This window comes from Ascidia mentula, chromosome 3 (genome assembly GCF_947561715.1).
Source record: "Ascidia mentula chromosome 3, kaAscMent1.1, whole genome shotgun sequence".
Classification (NCBI taxonomy): Eukaryota; Metazoa; Chordata; class Ascidiacea; order Phlebobranchia; family Ascidiidae; genus Ascidia; species Ascidia mentula.
Genome location: NC_138568.1, coordinates 17,255,204 through 17,265,588, shown reverse-complemented (window position 1 = coordinate 17,265,588; position 10,385 = coordinate 17,255,204). Strand labels below are relative to the sequence as shown.

General features: G+C 39.1%; 1 pseudogene; it reads right to left on the bottom strand.

The window, feature by feature from the left end:
• Positions 1-3,234: 3,234 nt before the first annotated feature.
• Positions 3,235-9,869, bottom strand: LOC145895806 (uncharacterized; annotated as a pseudogene).
• Between the last annotated feature and the right edge of the window lie 516 nt (positions 9,870-10,385).

Sequence of the window (10,385 nt, the reverse complement as noted above, 5' to 3'; positions counted from 1 at the left end):
TATATGCATCGTGCCAATAAATTATCGAAATCCATTAAGAAACAGCAGAGGTATGTGCGTGTGAAGTTTTGTCGACCGGAAAAAAGTTTTGTCGACTAGCGTCTCTTTGGTCAAGGAAGACATAGTTTGAACTGGTGAAAAAAAAATACTAGGAGATGTGGGAATTTTAAGTAGTGCAAAATTTGGAAAGTATTTTACGCTCATAGACCACGCAACAAGGTACTTTGAAATCGATATCGACCGAAGCAGTTGACTCGGAATCCCAGACGAAGTCTTGAGCAACTTGGGTACACAGTTTGTGTCAGAGAGACCCGACAACTACGCCATACCACGCGATGTGCAACGGTCTTGTGGAGAAAGATGTTAAAATGTCCGTGTTGCTATCAACCCAAACATTGGAACAGGTTAATTAACGCGTTGCTTTTTGCATACCGTGAGGTTCCGCAAGTGTCAACGGGAATTCCGTTCTTCAAATTGATTTACGAGAGATCGGTTCGCGAAATTTACGAGAGAAATATGGACGAACACTGGAAGGGACGAAGAAGTTGTATCCATCGACCTGCGAGAAAAATTACAGACCACACTAGCGTTGGCTTACACTATAGTAAGGCAACGATGCAAAAGATATTCAATAGGAAAACCAGGACACGTCAGTTTGCTGTAGGGACATGGCGCTGACCCCACAACAAGCTGCTTCTGCAGTGGAAAGGCCCATTTAAAGTTACGCGGAAAAATGGTCTTAACAACTACGCACTTGTCGGTTGTAAGGAGCGTTAAAGTCATTTATGCTTAAAAAATATGTGACGTGTGAAGCTTGATTGCCAAACGATCGACAAACAACCGACAGTCGTTTCTTTTCAGTCAAGTACCGCTTTTTGCAATGATGCAATCGACGCCGATGAGAGCGGCGGCGGCGCAGAAATATTGGGCATTAAGTTAGGAATAAACCTATGAGCCAACCCAAGAGTGTTTAGTAATGTACCTGGCAACGTTTCAATCCAGAAGCATCACATTCAGTCGACAAATGATAAACCAGTGCGCTCGAAGCCATACGCCAGTGGTTCTTAACCTTTTTTTTCCCAACTAATTCCAACTTTCAGTTTAGACGGAATCCTTATTTCCCACTAGCATTTATATATTTCAACGAAGAATTTAATTATTGCATTTTTGCTATAGGCCTATCTGTTAAACTCTTTTTCTAGTTTTTTTTCTACCGCATGGCATGACCAATTACCAATAAGTGTAACACGTACAGTGAATACAGATTATTATGTTTCTTTTCCAACTATTTTTTTGTATGTATTTCGGCGTTGACTACATGGCGTTAAATTTACCCTGCAAACCGATCATATACTTATCATCTGCCAAGTTTACTTACGAGATTGTTATGCGCTTAAGGGCGAGGATATAATGTTGGAGTCGATTTAATGCAGTGATTCCCAAACTTATTGTAATTGCGTACCACTTGGAGGTAAAACAATTTCGACGCGTACCACCTAATTGAGTAACAAACTACAAACCTTTGTAACAAACATTTGAGATCACTTACGATTTTGTAAATTCGAACTATTTCCTCAAATCATAGAAAGGTGCTCGAGTACTACCTGGAATACCAATTTTTACCAACACTGATTTTAATGAGTCGACTTGATTAAGCTAGGTTGATTCTGTTCTTGTGTTACGTTCGTTAAGCAGGTATTTAAAAATATTCAGGTAAGCAAAAATGCCAGCGTTATCCTTCCTTTACTCGGCTTTTTGGTCGAGCGCTCACAATTTGATTCGCAACTGGTAGTCAGGTGTTGCCCACTAGCGGCAACACATCCATGCGTATCCGGTCACGTGAGGCGTCGAGCGAATAATTTTTTTCTGCAACAGGAATCAACAAGCAGATGTCCTGATAAACAGGGCGAAGGCTTTTTTCCTTGAGAACAAGATCAAGCTAAATGAAGAGCTAATCAAAGGTAATCAAAGGTATCCGATATGAAAGCTAGGCGTAAAACAGGCAGCAACGCCAAAGGAAGCAACCCCCATTAGTGGAACGCCGAACGTTTTCCGTCTAACCGAGACACCTGAACGATTGATGGCGGAATAAGGTAATAAAATTTCCACCTGAGCCATAAAATATTGCATGTCGTCCATAAAAAGGCTTAACACAATAAAAACTGCAGTGTGGTGGACCAAATTGTGCGCATGCGCTTTAAAGCGTACATTGCCTTTTCCTTGTGTCGCGGTTGCCGCTTTATAAACGTGTGTTTTGTGTTGCTCGCTTTTCTTCACCGCACAACTTGCTGAATAAAGCATCAACTGCTTTTTACAGGCTTTATAACTCTTCAGGTATAGCTCTTCTGCTGAACGATTACGCACTGGTATCCCGAGGGTGGCGCATCTACGCAAGCATCGACATTTTCGTTGACAAAGCCAATAACCATCAAAGCAAAAAAGTCTCATGTTCGTGTGCAAGTCATACCATCAACATGTACCCCTTACGGTGGAAAGCAAGAAAAGAAATAAATGAGCCCTTCTCCCAAGAACCAGCACACCAAGTGCTATCCCTGCGGATGACACGACCTTCAAATGCAGGTGTAAAACCATCCACCGGATGTGCGGTTGCAGACGTAAGACAAGCGATCTCGTTGTTTTGACCCCTCGTGGTAATCTTTTTGCGCGAAATACAAATTATTTAAGCTGACCACAGCTCGCTTAAATAATCCTGAGACGTTTTTTTCATAATTTTCGTATATACATAGACTATATATTTCGCCTGTGCTTGCAGGCATCATCAGTATCACTGAAAACACAAACAACGCAGTTTGAAAACCAACATAAATATAATAATGTAACTTACACACAAACTGACAATCAGTTGTAAAGATTGTTCGTGGTGAGATTAACTGTCGAGTAAACTAAGAGACGCTCGAATAAAATTGGTGTCATTGATAAAACCAATAGAAGCAGGAACTAAAAAGGGATTTTAGTTAGACGCGCCGACTCCATCGCCATTTGTTCCAACTTCATTATATTTTATCTCACATGATGGTTGGTACTTTGGACGACATCAACGCCCTCAAATGTTTCCTCAATTCCATAGAAAACAAACTGATGTGGAAAAATTAATGGAAGCAAGGAAAATCACCGCATCATTGTAAGGCCTAAAAATGACAAAAAATGATTCGTTTTTGTCAGTTCGTCACGAAAAGCACTTCATATTTTCCACAAATTGTATGCAAGATTTATTTACAGAGCGGTTTCTGCTTCTACTACAAGTAAGTATTCAACGACAACCAAATTTTCCTGTTGGTCGTCTACCGGTGTTTGACGCCTGAAAACGGCACGTAGGCCATCACGGACTCTATCATAAAGCAGTTTCGGGGCGTTGGAGTAGATAAGAGGGTTTAGAAAACAGTTGATGGGGAGTAGGATTGCTGAAACAGCGTACATCACTGGGGGTAGATGGAATCCACTGAAGTTTACAAATGCCATGATAGAAATTGGAACCCAGCAAAAAAAATCGGTAATTATCAGTCGGACGATTTTCTTTTGCATTTCTGCCGAAACAATCTGCATTATTGGAATATTATGTCTGCAAATACGAATGCGCTTACCTTTGTTTTGTCTTGCCATCATTCCATTTCCAGGTCTCTCGTTCACTTGCCTGGCACTGGCAGTTGACTTCTTGTAAATCCAAAAGTACGCAATTGCCACAAACATGAAGGCTAGGAAGTTGAGAGTAATGATGGCGATTGAATATCCCCATGCCTTGTCGTTGGTTGTTACATACAGTTTGCTGATGCAAACACTGCTGCTGCTGTAATATCTGCACATAAATAATTTTGTGGCGATAAAATTAAAAATTTTACTCGAATAAATACGATCGAACCCTAAATATCCAGAAATATTATAGCTCAGTGTAATTGTAATCCTCAAGAATATCCATAAAATCCATCCAGGAATTAGCATCATTTACTCGTATGATGGCAGTGTTGAGTACTTGGGAATCGTTGCTTGTGAAGTTGTGTTGGAAATTTACAAATCGATCCATGAAGTTATTCATGTCTATATACGTAACGCTAGTCTCATTAGAAACTGGTTTGAACACCAACATCTACGACAATATCTTACCAGAAAAGTCGACCGCAACATTGTCAAAATACGGATTCTCATTCATCCAAGCTTTGGTTTCAAACAAATGTTGAAGTTGAGTTGTGAGTGGAATAAAAGCAATTGTAAACGAGAATGCCCAGGAAAGAATAATGGAAAGGATGACTGTTTTCAATTCTGGTTTCAAGGATGCTTCGAGTGGCTGAAACAAAAAATGCGTTAACATGTTTTGATTTGAAACAATAAGTTTGCAAGATCGGTGGTTTGTCTAATCGAGGAACGGGGCATGTAAATGTCAGTTCGAATTCCATCTGACTGAAAATTGTTCCCTCTTTCTATACACTGTGGTTCCCGAACAGCGCCATTTCAACCACGTTGGGGTTTGCTAAGCTTGCGTACAAGAATATTCGTGTCAGTTTCGTTTAACATGTCAGGCTGAGAAACCAGCTATTGCTGTAGCAGTGACAACAAATATGTTTCTGGAGATGAAAGAATTCGGGAAAGAAAGTTGTCATGAACGTTTGGAAAGGGCCGTCACCGCTTCAGCGAAGTTGGCAACAGCAGGCTTTAACCAAATACAATTGTTTTACTCACGTTTCTCACAGCATACAGTCGGAATATGGTCAGCAGAACCATTGTAAACACCGATGTTTCGCTTGAAAGCAAAACCAATACACCCATTGTGGTGCAACTTCCGCTTGATCTCCAAATAAGGTCCTTGGCACAATATTTTCCGGAGTATCTTACACCAGCAGCCCCCAGCATGAGCAGATAAACTCCCATGAGTAGATCGGAAACAGATAGATTTAAAACGAGCAGATGGTTTGTGCGAAATGCAGCAGATTGTGATTCTGTCTTCGCCAAAGTTTTGCCTTCCATCACCATGACAACCTCAAAATTATTTTTTTAATATAACACATGTTTTTATTGTGCAACAAAGACATAACAAACTTGATTAAGTATACCAAGTTACCGCCAATGGCGAACATCCCCATTATCCACACCATGGCTCGTAGAATTGGGTTTGCAATCAATTGATATCGTGATGAAAATATGTTTTCGTTGATCCTTTTTGTATTTGTTGGGCACTCGTCTGACCAATCAGAGCAGTCGCCGACTCCATTGAATTTCTGCATGAATTAAATTTATGATAACTTTGTAGTTAGGTCGGCCATATTGGCGTCCGTAAACAGTAAATTACGAAATCAAGTCTTCTATGTAATTGGTGAAAAACGGAACAATGGAAATTCGACAAAAATTGTGCATTGCAATATACTCGTGTACTTTTGGGTACGAGGAAGGCGTGTGACGCTCTGATTGGCTAAAAGGCTAATGGCGGCAAAAAATAATGATAATCGGTTGGTGTTTTTTTCTGATATCACGCCTTTGAGGTATGCCTGTTCACTTTGATGAAAAGTAAATATTCGTTTTACTTGATTTGTGCAGTGGGTCGCACTTAAATTAGTGCTTTTAACATTGGGTGAATCAAAGTTTTACTCATGTGGACGTCATTTAACTTAGTTATGAAAAAGAAAAGTTAGTAGTTTCTCGTGTGTTATTTCTACATGCGGAGAAATAGTATTTCTGAATTGCTCATGATACTTTCACAGCCGCTCGCCCCATAACTTTAGTCCGAATTCAAATTCGCTTGCACGGAATTAAAACATCTTTGCCACAGGATAAAAATTTTTAAATATCGTCAACGTGAGTTTACCTTTTCCTTTTTAACGAACAATGGATCTTTGTTTTCGCAATAAAACCTTCCGTCATTTGTGCAGTTTAGTTCGTCACTTTGATCATCGCAGTTAATTGTGAGGTCACAAACATCCGATTCGTTGACAGAAATCTGTCACAAGAATCTGGGAAATACTTAACCGTCTTTGCAGTTAACGAAAATTCTACAAAGGGCATTATGACAAATAATACTGAACAACACACACCGATACCAATTTGTCTTTTGTAGTTAAAATACAACTTTAAAAGGATTTAACTCCAACTAACTATTGCAATTAAGCTGTGTTCAATTGGAAAATTCTTACTTTGGTTCTGTGCAACGTTGGACAGTAGAATCTTCCTTCCTTTTTACACTTTTTCTCTGGATATTCGTCACTTCCATCCTTGCAATCGATAAAACCGTCGCAGATTTTTGACAGAGGAATATTGGGAAGTCCGTCTTTTGTGATGCAGCGTTTCCGATGTTTGCAAAGTTGAGGATCTTCATCGTGGTCGAAGCGTTGTCCTCTGTTAAGGGTTGAGATCGTACTGATGCAATCCTTCTTCCCATCGCACAGTAGTTTGTTGTCTAACCTCGACCACCTCGACCACCTCAACCACTTCGAGATCTTCGACCATCTCAATCCCCCCCTCCATTTGTTGCTGATGCTGGAATTAATATTTTAGGCTTTATCGTTAGTAAATTTTAAAATAGATATCTCTGGCACAAAATCTGCGAAGTTTGTGTCCGCAAACGTTTTGCTTGCAAACTCAATTTATCAGATAACTGTGCCCATGTTGGACACCTAACAACGTCTAACGACACATCGACAGCAACCGACATCATGACAGCAAACTTGTTCTAGACTTTTATACCCGGATATGTGATCACCACTAGGAGGTTGTCATGCATTGTAAGATGTTTAGTTCTCACAAGTTTTGTTTAAGTTTTTACATCAACTAGGTATAATGGCCACCATTTACAGATAAGTCAAGTTTTAGTGGCGTTCCGCTCCCACATACTGGCAGTGTACAGATATTGGTGGTAAACCAGTAACGTCTTAAATACCTCTGCCAAGTGATTTGTTTTTGTAGCGACTGTTATGGCCCTCAAGACGTCGCCCTGGTCGAGGCACCATAAAAGTACCGATCGACCTTCAAATAAACTTACGTATGTTTGGGAGTTGCTACCTACATAACAGCAACCTCATACATTTGCATCCCTTCAAACTTAAGGTTTTCCTTGAATTACTTCAAAATATAGAAAAATTTTTGTTACTAGGTAAAGATGCAAAACAGCCAAAAATTATGTAAAGCAAAAACAAAAATGGCAAGATAAGCTTGACGAACAAATACAATTTGGGACGAAAGCGAGAACTAACTAGTAAACGTACTAAGTGAGATGCGAAGTATAATATTCACCCTATGAGCAATTGATATTGCCCACCGGTATATAACAACGCCTGCGCAACGTAATCCTACTACATGCAATAGTGCTTAAAATGGTCGCGATTGCGCCACAGACAGGAACCAATTGAAATAAAAGGATTGTCTCGGGGCTGTGACATTGCCGTATTTAACACAAACATTTTCGAGACACAGGTAATTGCGCAGTGTCGAGAAGTTACCGATCATAAACTTTTAATGTGGTTATTTATTCACAAGTTCGACGCTCTTTCATTAAACAAGGACGAGGTATCATATCAAAAAATCATTACCATGTGCTTCGTGGATTAGTTCACTTTTAAACGAACAAGTGAAAATGCAAAATCACAACATTGCTTGTAACTCGCTTCGTGTCTCTGAGTATTGGTTTGTTCCACAGTAGTTTTGAAAAAAAAGGTAATAATTATTCACGATTGGCGAAGTTAGCCAATATCTTTTATGTGTGTGTTAAAATTACGTTTGACTGCGCAAACACTGTTGCAAACTTGTGTTTAAACTGGAATTTGTTCAGCAAGTGAGTAAGTACATTGTGTTGGTATAAGAACCTACGCAATGCACGTAAACATCTAAACCATTTTCATTCAGTCTGCTGATTTCCGTCTAAAGTCTAAACAATCAGGTACTTTACTTACCAAACACCCCCACTTTCCCCTCATGTATTTGGTTGTTGTTGTTGCGGTTGTGGTTGTTGAGCAGTTGTTCTTCACTTTCTCATCAACACTGAAAATATTTGGCTGTTTAGCGTTTATTTTCTAACTCAATATTCCAATTGGGTGTAGATGGGATATACTTGTGAATCCTGTGGTAATTAAACGTACCCATAGATGGGAATTTAAACGTTTAACCTTCAACACCTAATGCTCCCCACTAACGCAAAAATGCCTCACACTGGATTTGTTACAACATCTTGTCATAACATCAATAGTATGTCAAGAAATATAAACAATACCAAAGATTCGCTTTATCCTAATTGTCTTTTAAAAAAACAGGGAAGCTGAGGAACAGACAAACATATTGCAACCACTTTAACCCAGCAACTTACACCGTCAACTTGGTACAATGCAAATTTCGATTACATGTGTTTGGTTATTTATTTCAGAAACTTTTTTGCGTTCCAAATCGAACAGGAATAAGCTAATTTTTGGTAAAAAAACGTCTTGATCGCCTTTAGTGTCCAAATATACGATGACTTGCATTTAAAATCTTTTTCGATTAGAAAACTTTGCAATCATGGTCAAAAATGTCATTATGATGTCATGACTGTAAAGGAATGGAAGCCATTGCAAGCCATATATTTATTCTGGTGACGCTTTGGACGTCGATGGTTTCAATCCAAAGAATAAACTAATGTGTTATCACTTACTAGTGAAACTTGCCACATTCTTTGGTTTTTCCAGATTGGCAAAAACATTCGTCACTTTTATCGGGACAGTCGATGACGTCATCACACACACTTGACTTTGGGATGATCAAGGAGTTATTTATACATTGGAAGCATGAACGATAATCAAATGTCCGAGAACTTCGACTGTCTCTGCAAATGACACAAGTCAATTATGTAGTATCTCAACTGGAAGGAATTTTTAACCAACCACAACAGTTCACAAATACCTGACATCTCCATTCTCCGAGGTGTAACACAAATCTGATTTATCGTCACAATCGGCAATGTCGTCCCATAGAAACAACTGCGGAAGATTGCAATTCCTGCCATTCCGAACACATTTGAATCCATGACCGTTATTCCAGTGTTGAAAAGCTGGACAGTCATTGCAAGGATCTCCATCACAAACAGTCGAACGTTTCCAACAAGCTGAATTCGGACACTGGAAGTGGGAGGGACAGAGGTACTCACATGGGGAATTCCCTAGACAATGAGCAAGTTTATCGCAGATTTTATTTTTTGATATACAGGAAATGTTGGTTTGATCCATTGTGTTGTAACAGACTCTATTATCGTCGAAACAATTGCAACGTGGTTTTGAACTAAATAAAATTAATAGTTAATTTGCATCAACCCATAAAGTTGTTTCAAAAACTACCCAAAATACCCTTTATTGTTATTGCTGCACTGCTGTTGGAATTTTCCATTACAACTGCATTCATCACTCATGTCAGGGCAATCTATGACGTTATCACAAACACTTGACCTTGAAATGATCATGGGGTCATTTTTACATTGAAAACGCAACCGTTCGTTCAGGGATGACGAACGGAAATCTCTGCAATAACACATTTGTTTATGGATGCAATATTTTACCACAAGCAAGCAATAAACTCCGTCCTTTTCAACATTTTTAACCTATAATATAAACAACAAAGCTTAAATGATCGAAAACATATTCATCTTTGCAAGCGTTTCAGTTTTCTTCGGTTTCACTAGAATGGGAAGGGTGAAGACACACCTATCTAACGGCGTTGAAAAGAAAATGTGATATATTGTAAGATCAGGAGCACAGAGGGAGAGGGGAGTCTGGGTCAGAGGGAGAGGGGATTCTGGGTCGCATATGCAAAACACAATCAAAAACGAAATACCTGACATCTCCATTTTCCGAGGAGTAACACAAATCTGATTTATCATCGCAATCGGCAATGCCGTCCCATAGAAACATCTGAGGAAGATTGCAATTCCTGCCATTCCGAACACATTTGAATCCATGTCCATTATTCCAGTGTTGAAAAGCTGGACAGTCATTGCAAGGATCGCCATCACAAACAGTCGAACGTTTCCAACAAGCAGAATTCGGACACTGGAAGTGGGAAGTGCAGCTAGAGTTGCAAGGTGTTTTTCCGATACATTGGATCATTCCTTTGCAAAACTCCTTTACTCTTATGGCGCATACTTCATTTGATTTGTTATTGTCAAACTTGTTGTCGCAACTGTATCAAAAGTAAAAATGTATTTCGTCACATAAATATACTTTCGTGAGATTTGTGTTTGTAAATGTTTAAACATGAAGAGCTGATAATCTGTAAATGTTAGGTTTGTTTTTAAATAAACCAGATTAATGTCAAACTATTTATTCATGACTAGGTAATGTTGAAAGTTGATGTGTGTATAACCATACACAAATTTGCAACTATTTCGCGCAATATCGGTGGGAAAAAAACTAATACAAAGGAAATAT